The 22949-nt window shown below is 44.8% G+C and overlaps 1 protein-coding gene across 5 annotated transcripts in view; it reads right to left on the bottom strand.

Annotated features, from left to right (window-relative positions):
* The window catches only part of KIRREL3 (kirre like nephrin family adhesion molecule 3), a 581266-nt gene that overhangs the window by 207623 nt on the left and 350694 nt on the right, over positions 1 to 22949 (bottom strand). The gene's annotated exons all lie outside the window — the stretch shown is intronic.

Here is a 22949-nt window from a genome sequence, read left to right as displayed (position 1 = left end):
TCACCACTGTACTTCGGCCTGGGCAATAGAGTAAGACCCTGTCTAAAACAAATAAATAAACTTAAAAAATCATTCTGTATTAAAATCCAGTTTAAGCACTGCCATGATTTGGGTATGGTATATTTGGCCATGCTGAGTCCCAAGTCTCATGTTACAATCTGATTTCCCAACACACACCAGGGCCTGTTGGGGGGTGGAGGTGAGGGGAGGGAACGCAGAGGATGGGTCAATAAGTGCAGCAAACCACCACGGCACACGTATCCCTATGGAACGAACCTGCACGTCTGCACACGTATCTTGTTTTTAGAAGAAATAAAGAGAAACAAACAAACAAAAAAATTGATTCCTAGTGTTAGAGGTGGGGGCTGGTGGGAGGTGTTTGGGTTGTGGGGGTGGATCTGTCGTGAATGGCTTGGTGTCATTCTCATTCTCCTGGGAGTGAGTGAGTTCTCATTCCTAGTTCCCACAAGAATTGGTTGTTGAAAAGAGCCTGGCACCACCCCGCCGCCTTGCTTCCTCTCATGCTCTGTGATGTGCACATGCCAGCTCCATTTCCCCTTCTGCCACAAGTGGAAGATTCCTGAAGCACTCACCAAAAGAAAATGCTGGCACAATGCTTCTTGCACACCCTACATAACCATGAGCCAAATAGATCTTTTCTTTACAAATTACCCAGCCTCCAGTATTCCTTTACAGCAATGCAAAGGGCCTAAGAAAAACACTGTCTTGTCTTCCTTTTCCATCATCCATCAGTGTATGTTTTTGTACCAGCAAGTATGTTTATTTAGGCAGAACCACAGGTATTGGCAACGTATCTACATTGTAGACATGAAAGGAACAGGAAGAGCATAAGTAATAGAGATTTTGTTCACGTGGTTCAGTCATGTTCCCACTGCAGTGTCCCTCTTTATACACCATTTCTTACCTCCTTCCACCTCTTCAGAAAGTACAGCGTACTCCACATGAATGAGACCTGAGTTCACTGGGGCATCCTTCCCTCCTGCTCTGGGGGTCAGGTTTGGTAATCTGGCTCAGCTTCCTCCAAAGCACCAGTTGGAAGGGAACATGTTCTCTTTTTCTGGGGTGATCCAGTGTTGAAGGCCAATTTACATGCAGACTAGGTGTGTTGTCTGTATTGCTCTGTTCACTGGTACTGAAGGCTCTGAGTACGGTGGAATCAGACCTTACTCTACTTTCCCTGAACAGTGAGAGCAGCAAGAGCTAACAGCTGAGCCTCTACTTTGTGCCAGACCCTATGACATGCCCTTTCCATGCATTCATGCAGTCTTCACAATAATTGAATGTAGAAGGTGCCATTGTTCCCTGTATCATACCGCTGACCAGTGAGAGCCAGGAGCCTGTACTCATCACAATACCATAGTTTTCAGCGCCCCCAGGCTGACATCTACCCTCTCTCCTGGTGCCTGGGACCCTTCTGGACCTGATCAAGGTGTAGCCGCTAATGGGCTCGGAACAAGTCTCAGTAGAGTTGAGTGGAGTCGCCACTTGGGCCGGAGAGGCTGGGAGGGGCTTTGCAGAGGAAATGAAGCTTGACTTTTGGGTCCTCAGGGTTTAAGGTTTGCCTTTTTTCTCAAAAAAGTCTTGAAGGGAACCAGGTCCCTTGTACCTGCTGTGTGCACCTGGCAAAGAGTGCATTGGGTGTAATGCAGTCCTCTCTCACCAAGCCCTTGCACTCCATTGCCCCCTAGCCTAGAATACTTGCTCCCTGCTCAGTAAAGAATCAAATTCCCCCAAATATCCATCCTCGGTCCTAGGCTACAGGTCTGCGCCCTCTCGGCAGCCCTTCCTGGTGCTCTTTCCACTAAGCCTCGCTGCCTCTCCTGTCTCCCAGGGGACTGATTGCACTAGGGAAGTATGGTGGGAGGGTATATGCACCCAGGGAAGAAAGCAGCACAGCACTTCTCACAGCCCTGGTCTACAGTTGCTCCACTCAGCAAGTGGGGACAGTTCCAGCTTCTGGGCTCTTCTTGCCCCTGAACTTCTCCCCGATCAGGAATAATCTAGTCTGAGAATGAGCACAAAGAACACGTTTTCTTTTAAGGATTGACCTTTTGCTCAATGAGCAGGATTGAACCTTGAACCCAACAAAAGGGTCTGCAGTGAGGTGGGGCTGGACAGCTCCACCTCTAGGCAGGCACAGCAAGTGTGGGCATTGCTTCCTGCAAAAAGGCTTCCCTTCTAAGTCCACTCATGGTGGGTGCCAGGTGCTTCCCTCCAAAGTAGAGGGTAGCCCCTCCCAGTCCAGAGCAAATCACGGTCTCCATGTTTTTCCTTCCTGGTCCCACATAGGTGAGTGATATATAGACAGGTTAGACCTCAGGGTTATATTATGGATTGGAGGGAGCAGAGAAGCTTCCTCATGAAAAGGGCTGGGCTGGTTGGCTGGCTCCAAGGCCCTCAGCACCTCTGTGCTTCTGAGCCATGGGAGAGTTGGGCAGAAGGCTGAATAGTGGCTGATGGCCTGGAGGAGGAGATAGGGAGGGAGGAGATAGGAGATAGTTGCTGGGTTCCTATTGTACACCCCCAGCAACGAGCCCCCCTGCCAGCCCAGAGCAACCAGAGATCTTGGGCCACAAGTCAGACAGACCTAGACTAAGATGTGGCTTTGACCCCAACTGGATATCTGCTCAAGTCATCAAAGATCTTGAGGCCTCAGCTTCCTCATCTGTAAAATGCAGCTGGGAATACCTGTTCTGCCTATCCGAAGAATTGTTGTGGTAATCTGAAGAGGCAATGGGTATAAAAATACCAGGTAAAAGGCAGAGTGTGTCCCAGGAATGAGACACCCTGTCCTTCTCCCTCAAGACATCCTCTTTGTTTCTCATTCCCAATATGAAAATAACAAACCATTCTAGGGAACAACTTGGTTATTTTTGGGTCATGGGCAGGGCCAGCAGGCCTACAGGTAGCAGGAGGGATCAGTGGAGGAAGCGATGTGATTCCTGTAAGACTTGAATGCCCCTGAGTCAAAGTCTGCTCTGAAGACCAGCCCCCTTAGAGTGACAGACATGGGGCTATATCACAACTCTGCCACTTAATATTTTTAGGACCTTGGGGAAGTCATATAGAATTTTGAATTTTAGTTCCTTCATTTGTAAAAATGGGAAGGGTAATAGCACTATCCTTAGAGTTATAAAATAATGGATACTTATGGCATACCCAGGGCATGGCATGTGCTAAGCATTCAGTAAATGTGGACCATTATTGTTATTTTCTTCTTGAGCTAGTTGTCATTGCTTACTATGGAGGAAATACCCATTTCAAAGAATTGGGAGGATAAAATTAAGAGACTTGTAACCAGCACCTGCCATTTAACAGATGCCCTGTAAGTGAGTGCCTTCCTCTTTCTCCCTTCTGGCACTTGTTCTGTTGAGAGTCTGTGATGCCCAAACCTTGGAATTAACCCTGATGGAAAAAGGGCATAAAGCCATTGGATATGTGGCAGCTCTGCCGTCGTGTTGGGCTCATATTACAGAGATTTGAGTGTCTGCCCTTCATCCTGCCCCCAAGATCTCACTGCTCTCTGAGACTTACCTTAGCCTCCTATCTTTTCTTCTGCCTTCCTGGACCCAGCTTACTGCCTGCTCTGCTGCCAGCACCCTTTCCTGTGTCTTGGTATCTACCTGAGACCTTTGTTTTGCTGGTTATGGTCGTGGCCTTACCTAGGGGTAAGCTAGGCTGTTTGTACCACCTCAGATCATCAGGGGATGCAGCAATAATGCCAACTGGGAGTCCGGATGATCTGGACTTGAATTTGTATCCTGATTTAACCACTTACTCTGTAGCCTTAGGCAAGGCACTTAATGCCATTGTGTGTCATTGTCACATCAATACAATGAAAGTAACACCTACATCATGGCATTACTTGAGGATAAGAAGAGATGACTGAGGGATAAAAAGGAGATGTGAAAGTCCCTAAGAGGGCAGGCACTTAATAATACTAGGCTACCTCCCTTCCTCCTCACTTCTTTGGTCTCAATGCCTGCTTAGGGGAGGGGTAGAGATCAGGGTGTTGAGTTGCCTCCTCTGCAGGATGACTCAGCCCCTACTCCCTTACTCTGTTACTGCCATTGCCTCATCATACTCTGGAAAACCTAGACTAAAGGAGGTTTTTTAGCTGGACCTATTTTTGGAGGTGGAGAATGGAACTTCCTCACTGGTATGCTGAGTTTTGATTTCCATATGGGCTGATTTCAGAGTAACTGGGAAAATTCAGTAATTAGCAGTAGCAGCATTAGTGAATCATGTAATCATCCTCTTCTCGCTTCTTCCCTCTTCTGCATGTTCCAAATGCTATTACCGACACTGTCTTGCCCCCCACTGGCCCTTGGCCTCATGTTCCCACGGCAGACGTTGTGCTTCCTGCTTAGCACTATGGGTCAGCCTCTGGGTACTCTCCTCCCTTCCAGCCTCCAGCCTCCTGCCCAAACCTCTGTCTATTTGTCCAGAATCCTGGTGGGCACATTTAGCTAGTTTCTCCTCTTGCAAATTCAACCTACAGGTTTATTTCAATTCAAAGAAAAAAAATGACTCATCTAAATCCTGATAAAAACATGGCTAGTGCTGTCTGGGCTGATGAAATTTACTTGGAGAATGGAGAACCTAAGAGAACCTTCTCTCTCTAAGTCTGGATATCTCTGCGGTTGGTCACTTTTACAAAAGATAAAAATGCAGAGGAGGGGTTTCCTTAGCAAAAACTAATAATCAGTGGCTCCATCCATTTATCCATCTATCCATCTAGGAAACATTTATGCGATGTCTACAATGTGCCAAGCCTAGCACTGGGCTTTAAGGCCATACACATGATAGCTGAGAAGACTAGCAAGTAGACCGATGACCATTGTACAGTGGAAAACATGCCAAGAGCACAGTGGGAGCATGAGTCAGTGGGCAGCAGGGGCAGCTCCTCTGAGAGGGAAATGCTTAAAGATTGAGGAATGGAGAGAATTTAGCTTTGCAGAGTTTGCTTTCATTGGTATGTATGTGGAACTAAGGATCAACAAACGGAAACCTGTAAAATCTATACTTACTCAAATTTTTGTAGAGCATTGTAATGTGCTGGGAATGGGAAGCTCAGAAGAGGAATAATAATGGGCTTTGCTTTGGGGTTTAGCACTGACTTCTCAGACTTTGAGAATTTGGAACATTTAAGTAATCCCATTTCCTCTTGACAGAATTTTCCTAAAACACGCCAGAGAGATAGGAATAGAAACACCTTGCTTGTTCTTAAAGAATCTAAATCTCCACAATGTTCCTGTTTCATTCCATCATCTCCTGTTGGAAAAATGTACTTGTCTGTCCTCTGGCTGCAACTAAAGTCAGTCCTCTCCTTAGGGCACCCAGGAACTCTTGATGTTTCACCAGCCCTCTTGCTGAGCTAAACCCAAGGGTTGTTCTATATTCTATACTGAGTCCGGCCTAGTCTCACAGAATCTGCATGAGACATAGAAATCATTACTGCATAAATGTGGAGCAATATTAACAAAAAGCTGATAATGAAGAGGCAGCTGTTTTGCCTTAGGCGGGCTGGGGTGGGTAGCCCCATAGTCCATGGATAATTCTCCCTCTGTATCTTCCTCCACTTATCCTATATGTTCACAACGCTGCAGTTATTTGGTGGGCAATTGTAGTTTTAGATGAGCTTTAGTGAACGGGAGCCCAGCCTGAGGGCTTGAAATTCATTTAGTGTAGGAACCTTGGTGAGAAGGTTGCTGCTGTGGAGGGACCACTATGTGAAAGGACTTTAGTCTTCAAGAGCCAGCTAATGACCCCAGGCATCACCCCGTCTCCCCATGGCCCCAGTGACAGCAGGCACAATGTCTGGCTATTGATTAATTACCTATTTCCTTTTTAGACGATGTAAGCTCTGTTTTGCTTACCACTGTATCCCCGGGGGCTGGACAGTACAGTTTAATGATTTTTTTTAATTGAATGAATTAAGATTCACAAGTAATTTGAAAGGAATCTCTATTTATCCCGCTGGTGTTTCTCAGTCCTGGGCTGCATTGCCAAAGTTTCCAGTTTCTTCATGACTTGGCCAGCCCCCAATCATCCCAAAGCCCAGTTAAGAGAAACACTTCAGTGCTAATAGATCTGGAAACTTAAGCTCTGGAGGGCCACCTGTCAGATGAGATTTGCCTTCAAAGGCCACTGGCTCTGACCTTTTGATAACATTAAAAAAAAAGAAACCTTACATATTGACTGAATCAGGCCTGTCTCCAGTGAAGATCTAGGCAGCTATTTGTATTTCTGTTTGGATTTTTGGGTCCTTTTCTTTTTGTACTTCTGGGCAAGCAAAAGGAAAAACGTTCCTTTGCTTTACCAAACCTCATTTAAAAGTTGTTTGTATATATTTTTTAATGGAACCCAATCCCTTAAGCCTGTAAAAGTAACCTCTACTGAGCTCAATAAACCATTTCCAATGTGGCAGCTTCTAATCCAGGAGAGTTAAGAAGGCAGATGCTAACCAACCACCAATTGCATCCCAGGACAGTTGCTGAAAGTCTCAGGGCTCTGCAAGCTGGAGATGAGATCGGCTAATCCTGACTCTATTCTTTCATCTGCTCTGCTAGCTGGCCCTACTTGTACAATTAATATTCTCCCTGGTGTTGATTTTGTTCAAATATATTGGGCCCATCAATCACCCACTTTCCAACTCGTCTGTCTGGAGCAGTCAATTACAAAGTTATTTTTGAGCCACTAGCATTCTTGTGAAATAGACACAAGAAGGAGCTAAACTCATTTCAGGTTTGACCTCTGCGGCTGGGATCTGAGAAGGCTTAGTTTGCTTACACTTCATGGCCATCCGATCCAATCTGGCTTGTAGAATAGAAAGGCCACTTGCTTAATTGGGAACACTTTAATATAGATATCCATTAACTTATGCTAAATTACAGTAAAACATCTATGGAGGAACTTGATGTGACATCTGCATGAATACTAAATAACTTCATTACGGTCAGTACTGTGACAATGAATATGAAATGAACGTGCCCAGAGAAGACAATTAATTTCCGACCTTCCCAAGCCAGTACTGTTTTATTTTACCCTGCATTGTACTAAAAAAAATAAGGCACAGAAGCTCTTTGATTTTCTGTCTATCTCACTCACCCTTCAGCTGGTGAGTGGTCCCCGAGAGCTCTTGTCATTTGTAGAGTGGAGACTGGCCCACCCTGAGGAACAGCCATGGGCAGTGGGTATGTTGGGCTCCTGGGGACCCACTTTGGTTTGGAAAAGGAGGCCGTCAAGACTAACTGAACACAACACACACACAGACACGCATGTGCACACACACACACATGCACACGCGCACACACAGAATTAAAAGGCGTCCTCATCCGGAACTAGCAAACAGACTGTCAGTTCAGATTAGCAACATCAAAAGCATTCCAATCTGTTCCCTGCATACATTACAGGCATAGATCTGAGAGAAGAATTTGGCCTCTGAATTGTCAGCTTTTTCCTTCTGGGCTGCTTGTACCTGAAATGTGTGGTGAAGAGGGTCCAGCAGTCAGATTAATACACCTCATAGCATTTAGTCTGAACCTTACAGTGTGGTCTTAAAGAGACACCCTCTCATATTACTTGCTGCTATTTCACTTGGGTTCTTTCTGAATCCAGAATGAACCATGGGACCCTTGGGTTGAAGACTATGCCTAACTCTGTATGAGGGGTCGCTCAGAATGGAGGCATGCATGAAAGAAAATTCCTGGGTTCTCCATTCTAGTCATTTCCCTCCTACGTCACTGACTTATTGCTGGCGTCTTCTCTCCTTGACCTTCATATCAGAGTCCTTGGATCTCTCAATCTATGGCTTTAAACACCGACTCTACTCTGATGTCTCTCAATTTTGTATCCACAGCCTAGACCACCCCCTAAACTCTGGACTCATCCCTCTAATTGCCTAGTCCTCCCCTCCACTTGCATGTGTAACAGGCATCTCAAATTTCACATGCTCCGAAATGAACTCCTGGTTTTCTCCCACAGGCATGCCCCTCTCACGGTCTTCTTCATCTTTGAAGAAGATGATAAACTTGTCAGTGGCAATTTTATCCTTCCAGTTACTCAGGCCAGGAAACTTGGAGTGAGTGATCCTAGACTCTTCTCTTCCTTTCACACCCACATCCAATCTGTGAATGTAGCCTGTTGTCTCAAAATATATTATAAACGAACCACCTCTCACCACTTCCTCTGCTACTTTCTTGGCCCAAGTCTCATCACTTGTTGCTCAGATGGTTGTTACAGTCACGGTTCTGGGTTTAGCAGGGTATCTACTCCAGGCCTCATCTCTGAAGAGCCTCTTGGTGGTCACAAAGCTACTTGCCACTCTCATCAGATCAGGGTGCAGGGTGTCATGAGGAGTTTTACAGACTCTGGCTACCCATACCTAAGGTAAAAGGATACCTTTGGCATTAGTAACAACAGGAAGGGAGAAAATTGCTATTACCACCTAGAATGTGAGCAAATAACATTCTGGCCAGTGGGATATGTCTCACCAATACATTTACAGGTGGCAGACATTTATGACACCAGCCTCCTGGCTTCTTATGGGGATAGTGGCTGCATCATGTCCCACTGCACCCTTGCAGCTGACTCCATTCCCCTATTACATAACACAAGCCTTTCCCCCTCTCTCTTTGTACCGAGAGGCTCCAGCATATTTACACAGCATAATAAATGCTATGTAAATACACCATTATATATGAATTTATAGCATATGTGAGAACTCAGACTAAATCCAATTCCATCTAAAATCACGTAATACTCACTGAGGTTCCCATCACAGTCCCCTTGCTTACATGTGCACATCCTCAACTTCCACTCTTTCTCAGGTCAGGAATGTGTCAATTCTGCAACTTCAAGTGGCAGTTAGGGAAGGATCCTTTCTCCATTATATGAAAAGTAGGTGTCTAGTGGGGAGGAGCTTCCTTCTGAAATGCTCAGAAATGTACCGATGACCTTGGATGCTGCAGATGGAGCCCAGAACCCAGTGGGCCACTGCTGGGCTGTTCACAGAGAGCCAGAGGCCCCTTTGGAAAGGGTGGATCCCCATAACCCATGGGAGGGGAAGGAGCTCCAACAATCTTGTTAGTGCATCAAGTAATAGATTTTTGACAGATGACTTCCTGCCTTCTAGTCCCAACTTCAAAATCCTTCCTGCACTGGTCTCACTGGGGTTGGTGGTTAGTTCTCACTTTTCCCTCTTCTGAGACCAGCAAGAGGCTCTGTTTGCACCAAGTCTCCCTGTAAACAGTGCGGTTATGCCCACACTAGGCAATGCCTTCCTGGGAGATAACATTGCATTTACTCCAGGACTCCTACAGGGAACAAGAGGGGAAGAAAATTGCCTCTCTGTGAAAGCACATTACAATGTGGCCTAGCCCAAGCTAGGCTCACCAGAAATGTTAACTCTGCCCTGCACTTTCCATTCCCCAGCCGCTTTCCTCTGCCTTTTCCAAGCAAACTCTTACTCTAGGAAATACATGTTTGATTTTCTTGGGTGACCACCATCTCCAAGAGAACCTCTTAGAAGTAGGCCAAGGAGCAAAGAAGAAGCCCCAGAAAGGTCAAGAGCATCTTACAGGAAAGGAAAGTGGTTATGGCAGATTGGAGTTGTAGGAGGAATGACACAAAAGGGGTAGGCTAGAACCAGAGTCAAATAGGAACAGTCTTCTGGAAGCAGGGGGATGGATGAAAGAATGTCTTTATGTCCCTTCAAGGGTTATGATTTCGTATGTGCAAAATTCTGAACTGTACATCCAGTTGAACAAAGTAAACATTTATCAAGCATCTCCTCTGTGTCAGGCTTGAAGTGAGAAATTCAAAGGTGAACCAAGCATGGTTCCAGAATGCAAGGATCCTACAAAGTAAAAGGGTAAAAAAAAGGCACTTTGGCCTCCCTTCTTCCCTCCCATCCATCCATCCATCCATCCATCCATCTAATGCAAGGCATATTGTAATAAAGGAGACACAATTCTAGGTAGATGTCATGATCACTGGAATCAGACTGGAAAACTGACTCTGCCACTTACTAATTCTGTAATATTGGGCAGAAAATGTTAACAAGCATAGCTTCAATTTTCCTATTTCTATAACAAGAATATTAATGGTATCTATTTCATAGGGTTAACATGGGAATTAAAGAAGATAATGCATATTAAAGTTCTTGGTACATAGCAGATGCTCAGTAAATTAATATTTATTAAACTAATGAATTACAAATAAAGAAAATGTTAGAGAAACACAGAGGGGTGCTCATCAATAGTTGAAGAGATTGGGCCAAAATTTACAGGAAGGATGGAATTTGAGATGGTTTTGAAGAGGATTTTAATACATACAGATGGAAGCTATTTCAGACAGAGGGAAAAAACATGAGTACTGAAGTGGAAAAGAGGAGGTCATGGTTCAGGGAAAAGTGAGTAGTGGGAAATAGGACTGAAGATGTAGGCTGAGGCGATATCATGGCAAATCTTTATCGCTACACTGATGATATAGACTTGATCCTTGGACAAAAGTGCATTAGTAGGGATTTTGGAGCAAGGCATAACTGTGGTTTAGGAAGATCAATGTGGCAACACAATGAGTAGGATTGTACTGAAGATGAATTGGAGATAGGGAGAGGAGTTTGGAGGCAGCAGTAATCTCAGTGAGATTACATGAGGATTTTAACAAAGCTGGTGACAGTAGAAATGGAGGAAATAGAAAAGAGTTATTAGGAACTGGTGACCAAAAAGATGAAGAGAATGAGGGGAGGGAGAGCAAAGCTCACCCTGAGCATTTAGGGAGAGAGAATTGAGAAGATCATGATGTCAACTCTAGCTTGAGAACACAGAGAAAAGGCAAGAGTTTTTGCAGGAAGGTAAGCTACGTGCTAGATGCATCAAGTAGTAGATCAAGTAATAGATTTTTGACAGATGCTTTCCTGCCTTCTAGTCTCAACTTCAAAATACTTCCTGCACTGGTCTCACTGGGGTTGGTGGTTAGTTCTCACTTTCCCCTCTTCTGAGACCAGCAAGAGGCTCTGTTTGCACCAAGTTAGGGACCTTGTAGGAAACCATGTGCAGATGCTCAGTCTAGCTGGAGCTATGTGCCTACAGTCCAGGCCATGGTTCAGAACTAGATATAAGGAAGTGGCATCAGCCTCATAGGAGTAATGGCTGAAAGTGTGGGGAAGGATGTCATTGAAAAGGGGCTAAAATAACTCTTGATTTATGGGACTAGCATGGTAGATTGAAGTAGATCCAGTGAATAGTGGGCTATGAGAACTGGTGACTGGAAAATCAAGTAGGCAGAAGGACGAAAAGCTGAGTGCTACTGATAGTAGAGGTAAAACGTGAGGCTTATAGGGTTCAGATGGACTGGAGCCACCAAGGGAAGTGGGAAAATAGGAAAGGATGAAAAGACTGAAGACTAAGGGAAGGCCAAAAAGTAGGTCAAGAGGGAGTGAGAAAATGAGTGAGACAGAGAAGAACTTTGACAATTGGAGCTGAATGTTCAGTAGTTTTGAGTCGTGCATTTCAAGATGCAAATGGGGTAGATGCAGGTCACTTGGGGGAAGACTGCTGGGACCTGAGGAAGTCAGAGGCTTGGGAGGGACTGAAGTCACCAAGGATGAAGTTGGTGAAGACATGGGTTGGGGGTGGGGGCTGAGAGACTGGTACTAAAATCCTAGAGGAAGATGGAGTCATGTCCAGAAAACCTGCAGATGAGGTGAGACGAATAAAGAGATGGTTCAGTGGATGGAAATATTGGGGCAAATTGCTGAAACTGAAGTGGGTCTGGGGAAAACCATATGCTGGATGAATTTATCCATTTCGTATTAAATGCCTCAAAGAGTTAAAGTTTTTAAGTTGGAGGGTCAAAGAACATCTATGGAACAAATAATAATCTATAGATGTATAAAGCTAGCAAATATTTTAAGTGCTAAAATGTGTGGTGCTGGTCACAAATAGCTTGAGCCTGGTGCCTTTGACCAGCCCTCCTGACAAACAGCGAATGTGCCAAGTCCTATAAGGCACCATTACAGCCCAGGAGAGCTAAGATCTATGCCCTGGAAGAGGTGAGGACTTGGGATGAACCTTGAGGGAGGGGCTGGGATTGAAGGGGGAGGAGCATTTCAGTCAATGGGAGAGTGGATAAATGAGCAGAGGTGAAGCGAACACAGCATATTCTGAAGATCTTGCAGGAGGGGTGCAGGCTGGGTGTTATGAAGGAAAAAGCTGGAGGAAGATAGAGTGGGACAAGAAAGTGAAGGGATGCAGACTGACGTCGTAACAATTCAAAAGCCAATGAAATATTCTCAACTTGAGTTCCCTGTGGTTGTGGTCATGGGCCAATTGCAGTATTCAGTTTTTATGTGGACCTCTAGCATCTTCATGTGTGGTCCTCAAATCCTGAATACTTCTCTCCCAGAGCATTTACCACACGGTGCTGCTGGTATGCCAGGCTTTCTCCCTCCACTGTGAGCCATTTGAGGGCAGAGACCAGACCATCTCCGCAGCCTCTCAGGCTACAGGGTACCCTGCATTATGCAGACTGAGAGCTCTAGAAATATTTGTGGCATGAATGAAAGAATTCATGAGTAATAGCTGGGCATAAATCAGAATATGCACTTGAACTGGGCTACAGTGTTCCACCAGAGGCCTTCCACATCTAAATGGAAGCATCATGGCACAAGGTGAAATTCTAGGTTTCTGAAGAAGAAAAGGTAAGAAGGACTCTCAAAGCCTTTGTTAATTAAAAACACACACAGCTCTTCAGGGAACATTTCCCTGCCTCCCATTCTCCCTCACTGCACTGAATGGCAGATAAAGTGGTGTCTTCACCTATGCTTTGGACCACATTTAATTAAATGCCTACATTACTGCTTCCTCACACACCTTGTTTTATTTCCTTTCCTTCCTTCCATGCTAAAGAGGGCCAGGGCTAATACTAATGCATATGCTGTTAAACCTTTTTAATTAACTTCAACTTCTCCCAGAGATTTATGTTTAAACAGTAAATTTTTTGTTGATACTCAAATACATAGGCGGCACTTGGAATGATGTACGAGTACTCTTGTCCTCAAAATGATTCTTCATGAGTTACCACCAGAGATGTTTTCATGAGCCTCTTTTATTAAAATAATAATACTCAGCAAGGCAATAATGCTTTACAACCGGCAGCTAATTAACCCACCCCACCCCCCAAACAGGTCAGCATTAGCATCTGCAGGTTCGCGATATTATCGCCCAGTGGGTCCCCCTTGTACCTTTGAGTCAGCACTGAATCGGTCTTGGTTTGTGCTCCAGCATCTATGAATAATGATGTTCACTTAAAACACATCTCTGTTCTTAGATGGTAGCTCAATCTATTATTATCGTTATTTATTTTGTTCTGGTTTAGTGCCTTCCCTGCACTAGGTATCAGTATTTCTGATCTGCAGTTGACCTCTTGAAACAGAATTTAACCATGCCTTGGAAAATCCAATTGATTTAGAACTCTTGTCTAATTGCAAAATCCATTTATTTTTCTGCAACTCTAAATTTGTGCCCTAAGTTTTTTTTTTTTTTTTTTTTTTTTTGAGACAGAATCTCGTTCTGTTGCTCAGGCTGGAGTGCAGTGGCATGACCTCGGCTCACTGTAACCTTCAACTCCTGGGTTCAGGTGATTCTCCTGCCTCAGCCTCCTGAGTAGCTGGGATTACAGGCATGCACCACCACACCCAGCTAACTTTTGTATTTTTAGTAGAGATGGTGTTTCACCATGTTGACCAGACTGGTCTCGAACTCCTGACCTCGAGTGATTCACCCGCCTTGGGCTCCCAAAGTGCTGGGATTACAGGCGTGAGCCACTGCACCTGGCCACCCCAAGTATTTTTAATCATGATCTATGCTGTCAATTGTAATTGCAATGTAGCAATTCTTTGCCAACAAAACCAATCTACCTACCCAAACTCCTGTTCTTTTCTTCATGTTGAGACAACGTTTTTCCCCACAAGCTGATGTGGTCATATCCCATGTTGCACTACCGATGAGCCAATTATTTCAATTTTGGCATCAGATTCAGAAGAGACTTTAATGATCCTCAATGGCATAAACTGAATTTTTATTCCTACAGCAATTTAGTAATGATGATGACACTTAAGCATTTAGAAAGTATTACTCATCTTCCAACCACTGAAAAACAGGAGGCTTGGCACTTTTCATTTAGGCACTTGTCTAGGCAGGTCTGATGGCGATCTGAGCATGGACAGCATTTCACAATATTTAGGGAGCCCAGGCTCACCCCTGCTGCTCTGCCAGGAGCTACAGAAAGAAAAATCTCCAAGCCCCAGTGCTTGTCTGCTGGGGTTTCTAGCTGGAAGTCAGAATAAGCTCCCAAGCCTTGCACACCCATTTTAATTAACTTGTCTATTCACGCATCCAACAAATATTTAATGAGTTTCTGCTAGGTGAGGAAACCCAGCCCCAGGAGGGAGACTGAGATATATGAGGTATACCCCTTTCCCTCTAATCAAATTCAACCCCACCCCTCTCACCAGGATCCAAGTTATTTGAATACTTCATTTATGCATATGTTTACTCCTTTCATTCAGCAAATGTTTATCAGGCACCTTTTAGTGTAAGGTACTCTGCTGGGAGCCCAAAAGTTTACAGAGAAGATCAAATCTGTCAGCAAATCCCTTTGGTTCTTCTTTCAAAGTAAATTTGGAATCTGGTCTTCTTGCCCCTCCAAGGCTACCCCCTGGGCCAAGTCACCTGGACCCTGTGCCCGGATGGCGGCCAGAGCCTCCTAATTGGTCTCGCAGCTTCCATCCTTGTCTTCTGCTGTCTAGTTTCAACAGAGCAGTCTGAGTAGTGCTTTTAAAAACCTAAGCCAGAGGGAGCCATTCCTTTGTTCAGAACGGTGCAGAGCATCCCACCTCACTGAGAATGAAAGCCAACACCCTCTCCGTGACCCATGGTGCCCTCCGGGGTCTGGCCTCGTAGTCACACTTTGACTTAATCTGCACTCTTCCTTTTGCTTGCTTTTACAGTTTGGATTTGTGTCCCCACCCAAATCTCATGTTGCATTGCAATCCCCAGTGTTGGAGGAGGGGCCTGGTGGGAGATGATTGGATCATAGGGGTGGATTCCCCCTTGCTGTTCTTGTGATGGTGAGTTCTCACGAGATTTGGTTGCTTGAAAGTGCGTATCACCTCCTCCTTCACTCTCTTCCTCCTGCTCCGGCCATCTAATGTGGGCCTACTTTCCCTCCTCCTTCCACCATGATTGTAAGTTTTCTGAGGCCTCCCCAGCTGTGCCTGCCTACAGAACCGTGAGTCAATTAAACTTCTTTCCTTTTTACCCCGTCTCACATAGTTCTTTATAGCAATGAGAGAATGGATGAGTGCACTTGCCCTGGCCTCTTTGCTGTTCCTGAAACTCACCAGGCATGCTCCTGCCTCAGGGTCTTTGCACTTATGCAGTTCTCTCTGCCTGGGATGTCCTGTCCTTGGTCCCTCCCCTGCTTCAAGACATTGCTCGGTGGCCACCTTCTTGGGGACTGACCATCTTATTTAAAATGTGCACCCCACCCCTGTAGGAGTACTTTATATCCCTCTCCCTGTTTTGCCTGTCTGTAGAGTACTTATCTCCATCTGACATGATTCATCTTTATTTGTTCATTTCATGTCTCCTCCACTAGAATGTCAGCCCCATTAAGTCTTAGCTATTTGTTTTATTGACTGATGTATCAATGCCTAGTGCACAGATATTTAATATTTGTTGAACAAATACATGTATGTAATGAGTGCATGTAATAAATAGTACTGTCATAATCTTCAAGAAGCACATGATCAAATAGGAGCTATACCTAAAAATAAATAATGAGCTATGTTTTAAGAAAGCTAGAAATAAATATGGTAGCCCAAAGGGTAGAAAATTCATTTTGCCTGGTTGAATGAGTGGCTAAAATCAGAGTCCTACAATTTCAGGTGTGTCATGTTGGAAAATGTATTAGTCAGTTTTCACACTGCTTATAAAGACATACCCGAGACTGGGAAGAAAAACAGGTTTAATTGGACTTACAGTTCCACATGGATGAGGAGGCCTCAGAATCATGGAGGGAGGTGAAAGGCACTTCTTAAACGGTGATGGCAAGAGAAAAATGAGGAAGATGCAAAAGTGAAAACCCCTGATAAAGCCATCAGATCTTGTGAGACGTATTCACTACCCCTAGAACAGTAAGGGGGAAACCGCCCTCATGATTAAAATGATCTCCTATTGGGTCCCTCCCACAACACGTGGGAATTATTGGAGTATAATTCAAGATGGGATTTGGGTGGGGACACAGCCAAACCATATCATTCTGCCCCTGGCCCCTCCAAATCTAATGTTCTCATATTTCAAAATCAATCATGCCTTCCCCTCAGTCCCCCAAATTCTTAACTCATTTCACCATTAACCCAAAAGTCCACAGTCCAAACTCTCATCTGAGACAAGGCAAATCCCTTCTACCTATGAGCCTGTAAAATCAAAAGCAAGCTAGTTACTCCCTAGATACAATGACGGTACAGGTATTGGGTAAATACAGCCGTTCCAAATGGGAGAAATTGACCAAAACAAAGGGGTTACAGGGCCCATGCAAGTCTGAAATCCAGTGGGGCAAATTTTAAAGCTGCAAAATGATCTCCTTTGACTCCAGGTCTCATATCCAGGTCATGCTGATGCAAGAGATGGGTTCCCATGGTCTTGGGTCGCTCTATCCTTGTGGCTTTGCAGGGTACAGCCTCCCTCCCAGCTTCTTTCACAGGCTGGCATTGAGTGTCTGTGGCTTTTCCAGGTGAACGGTGCAAGCTGTTGGTGGATCTACCATTCTGGGATCTGGAGGACGATGGCCCTCTTCTCACAGCTCCACTAGGCAGTGCCCTAGTAGGACTCTGTGTGAGGGCTCTGACCCCACATTTCCCTTCTGCACTGCTTTAGCAGAGGTTCTCCAAGAGGGTCCCACCCCTGCAGCAAACTTCTTCCTGGGCATCCAGGAGTTTCCATACATCTTCTGAAATCTAGGTGGAGGTTCCCAAACCCCAATTCTTGACTTATGTGCACTCTGAGGCTCAACACCACACAGAAGCTGCCAAGGCTTAGGGCTTGCACCCCATGAAGCCATGGCCTGAGCTCTACACCAGCCCCTTTTAGCCATGGCTGGAGCAGCTGGAATGCAGGGCACCAAGTCCCTAGGCTGCACACACTGTGGGGACCCTGGGCCCGTCCCATGAAACCATTTTCTCCTAGGCCTACGGGCCTGTGATAGGAAGGGCTACCGTGAAGACCTCTGACGTGCCCTAGAGAATTTTCCCCCATCATCTTGGGGATTAACATTCGACTCCTCATTACTTATGCAAATTTCTGCAGCCAGCTTGTATTTTTCCTCAGAAAATGGGCTTTTCTTTTCTATTACATTGTCAGGCTGCATATTTTCTGAACTTTTATGCTTGGCTTCCCTTATAAAACTGAATGCCTTTAACGGCACCCAAGTCACATCTAGAATGCTTTGCTCCTTAGAAATTTCTTCCACTAGATATCCTATATCATCTATGTCAAGTTCAAAGTTCCACAAATCTCTAGGGCAGGGGCAAAATGCTGCCAGTCTCTTTGCTAAAACATAGCAATAATCTCCTTTGCTCCAGTTCCAAACAAGTTCCTTATCTCCATCTGAGACAACCTCAGCCTGGACCTTATTGTCCATGTCACTATCAGGTTTCTGGTCAAAGCCATTCAACAAGTCTCTAGGAAGTTCCAAACTTTCCCACATTTTCCTGTCTTCCTCTGAGCCCTCCAACCTCTCCCTGTTGCCAAGTTCCAAAGTTACTTCCACATCTTTGGGTATCTTTTTAGCAACTCTACTGGTACCAATTTACTGTATTAGTCTGTTTTCATGCTGCTGATAAAGACATACCCAAGACTGGGAAGAAAAAGTGGTTTAATTGGACTTACAGTTCCACGTGGCTGGGAAGGTCTCAGAATCATGGCAGGAGGTAAAAGGCACTTCTTACATGGCAGAGGTAAGAGAAGAATGAGGAAGATGCAAAAGTGAAAACTCCTGATAAAACCATCAGATCTCATGAGACGCACTCACTACCATGAGAACAGTATGGGGAAAACCACCCCCATGATTCGAATTATCTCCCACTGGGTCCCTCCCACAACACGTAGGAATTATGGGAGTACAATTCAAGATGATATGTGGGTGGGGACACAGCCAAACCATATCAGAAAAGAACTGCAATCCATGTCGAAATGAGAAAAGGGTTCCTTGCTATAGGATTTCTCAGCTAGACTAAGAAAGTCTTTTGGGAATTGGTGAGATGGTGCACAGTTTGTGTGTTTCATTGAATCTTGATAATTATTCCAACTGGGAATCCCTCTCCATCTTCCCCAAATCTCACAAATTCCAGTGATAAACTCCACTCCATGTCTCAAACAGGGACTATTTTTGAGAACCATGCATGCTCTTTCCAGATGTCAATGGCCAGCATCCAGGGGGGCAGAGTCAGTGTAATTTCTCATGGCTGATTTTGACAGGAGATGTCAGGTTAGTATTAGTTATCCTGGAGCCTAACTGGATCTTGGGAATAAATCTCTTATTTTGGTAGCACTTTAAAATAACTGGCAGCAGTTCATGCATAATTACTTCTGAATTATCTAGGGGATTTATCAGGTTTGATTATAGATGCATAATGAATTTACCAAATTTGTGGGTATTACGGAGATATTAATTCCATATGAAACCTCACAATTCATTCATGTGCCATTTGTTTTCATTCCTTTTTTATAATAAGCTAATTAGTTTAAATTATTTGTACTTGTACAAGGTCTTGAAACACATATTAGGAATGATTATACCAGAGAACCCAATAAATGAGAAGTTTTGGAGAGAGCATTAATTGTGATGAAGGGTTCATAAAGCAGTGGATGTTCAATTGTCCCATTTGGGGTGGTAATAACAGGTCTAACCATGACACCTCCATCAAGTCATGGGAAGTCCCTAATTAAAGTTTCTGAATTCAGATATTTAAATGAAGGTAGGGTAAGTCATTATGCCAATGGGAGAATGAGGCAAAAAGGAGAGTTCATCCTTGTGCTAACCAAAGAAAAGATGAAATGGTGAGGGCTCATCAATTCTGGGCCAGAAGGAAGATAGGCACTAGTATGTCTGATCTGTCTGGAGGATTCCTTTAAAAAAAACCCAAGGTTCTGGAGGTCACTGGCAGGCTGGAATTTCAGCCCCTCAGAGTGAAGGGATGGGCTTCTTTGGGTTGAGTTCCAGCATCTGTTAACCCCCCACCCCTTGTTCTTTGTGTGAAACCAGCACCCTCTGGCCAATGAGCCCGGGCTGGGGTCTCTGTGGGTTGATGGATATAAACCATCTTCTTTCCTTAGGGCACAAAGAAGAACCAAGACAGGAGAGGAAGCCTGGGCCAAGCCAGCCTAGGGAGTCTGTGGTGGTAGGAACAAGAACTACCATGCCTTGAGCCCATTCTAAATGGTAGGCAAGTGCTAGATACTTTGCTCACACATTTCATCCTCATAACAGCCCTATGGTATAGAGAATATCATTATCTCCACTTCACAGGTCAGGGAGCTGTGGACAAGAGGTCAGGCCATTTGCCAAAGTCCTCCACTCAATCTATAGGTAGCAGGGCTGGGTTCCCAAGGATGTCTGATTCTGAAGCCTGGTCCTTGATCTCTGTGCTCCATGACTTTCTGTAATCCCCAAGTCTCCCAAACATCAGTGCTGTCATTACAACCCCATCACCTACCCTTATCCTTACCACACCAAAGAGTTACTCTTTTTTGAAATCTGAATCTCAGATTTTCACTTTCCAGGCAATTCACCAGGACAGAGGCTTTTCAACTTTCCTCCCTGCGATCTTCCTCCGTGAACCAACAACAAAAGGACCAGCCACCTCACTGGTCCCCTGTTGCCAGTAGAAAAAGCCCTACAAAGATTAATGCAAGAAGAAGTTCTGCTTTGGGTGAGACATCAGTTTAATTTACATTTGATTAAAAAAGTCATTCATTCATGCATTCGGCAGCCGGTATTTGTTAAATGTCTCCTACACTCTTAATTGGGTTTTATTGGGTTGTGGGGGTGGATGAGGGGAAAAAGAGAGCAGGTATAATAAAGCTTATGCCAGACACCTTGTTTACAATTGTCTTGTGAGGAATATATGTGCGCACCTGAAAAGTTAAGTAAACAAGAGAATGATGGAATAACTAGGCAAGTGAGAGAGGCAGACAGTGGATTCAGAATCCAACGGAGGAGGTGGTACTGGGGCCCGCGGTGGCCGAGGATGATGGCTTTGCAGAGGCAGAGGAATGACTGACTTGCTCAGTGAAGGATGGGCAGGCTTGGGGTGGCAGAAGAGGCACCAGCCGGACCTGCCCAGGACGCCAAGCCCCTGTGCTGCCTCAGTCTGTAAGTAGGCGTTTGACCTTGTGGGGAATCACTCTCTAGCGCCTCACCGTCTTTGCTGTAAGATGGAGATAATGATACCTCATGGGGTTGTCATGAAATTCAAATCAGGAAATGGATATGAAATGGTTCTGAAAGATGTAAAGAGCAATATAAACACCAGATACGGAATGAGAAAAAAGCAACACTGGAAGTGGCATTTTGCAAACTCCAATCCCCTAGGACCACACGTGGAGGAGCTCTTTTCAAGGTCACACGGACACTTTGGCCCGACTCTGTCCTGGCAGCATTCAGTGTGACATGCCAGGGCAATGAGAAATGGGAGGGGCTGCATGAGACATGGCAAGGCCAAGGCCAAGCCCCAAAGTTCACGGACATTCCATAAAAAGTGCATGGTAGAATCTGAGAAGGCGGAGAAGGGCAGGTTGCCCCTAACATTTTTTTCGTCTCTGGTGCTATCAAACAAAAAATGTCACCTTTGTTCCTCTATAGCCATTTTTAGTTGCACCAAAGAGGGGAGTTGAAAAATAGACCTAGTAGCTGCCTCCATGCGATTCAGGCGAAGGTGATACCACTTCTGCCTAGAGGGTGACCCCCAAGCCCAGCACGTATCTCGCCCTCAGTCACAGCGAGGCCACAGCCCTCGATTCCAGAATCTGATGTCCTTGAATCTCCCTCTCACGGGCTTCCAGTTTCAAGGGGCACCTGGACACATGAATTTCTACTTTGAGAATCAGTTTGGCTGTGTTTCAGTATCTGCATTCAGCTTCACAAGGCTGGTGAGCGAGGGCTCATGGTTGGGATACCTGACAGGTGGCGGGGAAGACCTCTACTGGGGACACTGATCTTATTGCTAGAAGTTGCTAAAGGATGAGCAACTTAGCAGCTAGGACTTTTACCACTTCAGTGATAGAATGTAAAGTCAACCCCAAGAAGATGGATCTAGGATACCTAAACTGAAAGTTGTTTTTTTCTTTTCCATGGCCTATTGCAATGCAACAGTGAAAGGAATTTTAAATGGGCAGCTTCTCCTTTTCTCCTACCTCCAGGCATCCGCCTCTGAAATATTGAAGGTGGAGGGAGATAGGATTGGCCTTTCTGGGAAGACCTCTAAGAAAGGGGTTTCCATTGAGAAGAAACTACAGGTAACAGTTAAAGAGGAAGAGCATGTGTAAGGTAGGGAAGCGCTTTTGCTTCAGATAGATGTCCTTCCCTCACCGCAGAGCATAGTGACCCTAAAGCTGTGTCCTGCATCTGTCTGGAGTGGTTGTCCAGCCTGGCCCACATCCTGAGCCCTCTCCACATGGGCAACCACACAGCCGACATCGTGAAAGGTCTGAGCCCCTCAGACTCTTGAAGGTCAACGGATATTGCGTATCTTTTTTCTACACTGCTTCAATGCTTTTCAACCATTCTTTTATCTGTTTTTTTTTTTTTTTTTTTTTTTTTTTTTTTTTTTTTTTTTTTTTTTACAACCTTGAGTGTTTTAAGGATTTGCTTCTTTAAAGGCTTTGCTTTCCCCTAAATATTATGACTAGCCTATTGGGTCAGAGGCCAGGAGTCTGCAGAGGACCATTCATTCACCCCAGAGGCCACTCCTTGCTTTTATCCTGTCCTCAACATGATAGCTCAGAATGGGAGAAAATTTTTGCAACCTACTCATCTGACAAAGGGCTAATATCCAGAATCTACAATGAACTCAAACAAATTTACAAGAAAAAACCAAACAACCCCATCAAAAAGTGGGCAAAGGACATGAACAGACACTTCTCAAAAGAAGACATTTATGCAGCCAAAAAACACATGAAGAAATGCTCATCATCACTGGCCATCAGAGAAATGCAAATCAAAACCACAGTGAGATACCATCTCACACCAGTTAGAATGGCCATCATTACAAAATCAGGAAACAACAGGTGCTGAAGAGGATGTGGAGAAATAGGAACACTTTTACACTGTTGGTGGGACTGTAAACTAGTTCAGCCATTGTGGAAGTCAGTGTGGCAATTCCTCAGGGATCTAGAACTAGAAATACCATTTGACCCAGCCATCCCATTACTGGGTATATACCCAAAGGACTATAAATCATGCTGCTATAAAGACACATGCACACGTATGTTTATTGCGGCACTATTCACAATAGCAAAGAGTTGGAACCAACCCAAATGTCCAACAACGATAGACTGGATTAAGAAAATGTGGCACATATACACCATGGAATACTATGCAGCCATAAAAAATGATGAGTTCACGTCCTTTGTAGGGACATGGATGAAACTGGAAAACATCATTCTCAGTAAACTATCGCAAGGACAAAAAACCAAACACCGCATGTTCTCACTCACAGGTGGGAATTGAACAATGAGAACTCATGGACACAGGAAGGGGAACATCACACTCTGAGGACTGTTGTGGGGTTGGGGGAGGGGGGAGGGACAGCATTAGGAGATATACCTAATGCTAAATGACGAGTTAATGGGTGCAGGAAA

The sequence above is a fragment of the Nomascus leucogenys genome, chromosome 15 (assembly GCF_006542625.1).
Source record: "Nomascus leucogenys isolate Asia chromosome 15, Asia_NLE_v1, whole genome shotgun sequence".
Taxonomy (NCBI): Eukaryota; Metazoa; Chordata; class Mammalia; order Primates; family Hylobatidae; genus Nomascus; species Nomascus leucogenys.
The sequence above is the reverse complement of the archived record's forward strand: the minus strand, read 5'-3'. Positions and strand labels throughout refer to the sequence as shown.